The 954-nt window shown below is 33.0% G+C and overlaps 1 protein-coding gene across 1 annotated transcript in view; it reads left to right on the top strand.

Moving 5' to 3' along the window:
* The window catches only part of ROCK2 (Rho-associated, coiled-coil containing protein kinase 2), a 205,080-nt gene that overhangs the window by 178,761 nt on the left and 25,365 nt on the right, over positions 1-954 (top strand). The window lies entirely within an intron of this gene.

Below are 954 nucleotides of genomic sequence, written 5' to 3'. Positions count from 1 at the left end.
TTGAGCCCAGGAGTTTGAGGTTGCTGTGAGCTAGGATGACGCCACAGCACTCTAGCCCGGGCAACACAGTGAGACTCTGTCTCAAAAAAAAAAAATTATGTCAAGAAATACCTGAGATGTGGAGGTAACCATCAAAAGAACAAAACCCAGAAATGAAACAAAGTGGTATCTTCTAGAGAAGTAGGATTGGTAGGGGTGGAGAGGTGTAGATTAAGAAGCTGTTATTTTCTTTGTATAATAATTCCTTCCTGCTGTTCTGTACTATTCGTTTGTAACCATGTGCCTATTACATGGTTACTTTCTGAAAAGTACTTCTCTTAAGTATCTAATAAATGTTAGGTTTCCTAAAGTTACATGTAAGTGAATGATATGGGCCCTTCAAGAAGATCTTGATATTAAAGTTATACTAGAGTGTGCTACAAGTGGGCTTAGCTGATGATGGTCAGACAGTTTTAAAACTTGACCTTTCGTATATTTATTATTAATTAGCATCTCTCACATTTTTGACTCAAATAAGAATGATGAATTCTCAGTAATATATTCATCAACAATAAAATACAGAAATAATACCGATAAGTGACATTGAGTCATAACTTCCTTTTTACCCAGAGGTTTAAGAGCCAATAAGTAAACAAAGTGATCGAATTGTGTTAGATGGGAATAGGGTAAGTGTCCTAAGTAATTTAATGGAATTAAGTCATTTACTCCCTCTAAGTCTTTTTTTTTTTTCATTTTAATTTTTTTCTGCAACACTGTTTTGAAGACATGAGTCTTTCTTGCTGCATACATTTTTTTAAATATCCAAGTGGTATCCAAATATCTCTCATTGTAAAATACTCAGATCTATATTTAAATAAATAAAAGATACACACAACGAGAATTTACATATGAAATGCTATGTATTTAAATGGCTCCTTTTTAAAATGGCCAACATATATATTTCTTCTTCCTTCT

Source organism: Propithecus coquereli, unplaced genomic scaffold, assembly GCF_000956105.1.
Source record: "Propithecus coquereli isolate 6110/MARCELLA unplaced genomic scaffold, Pcoq_1.0 Scaffold298, whole genome shotgun sequence".
Lineage (NCBI taxonomy): Eukaryota > Metazoa > Chordata > Mammalia > Primates > Indriidae > Propithecus > Propithecus coquereli.
This window is presented reverse-complemented; position numbering and strand designations above follow the sequence as displayed.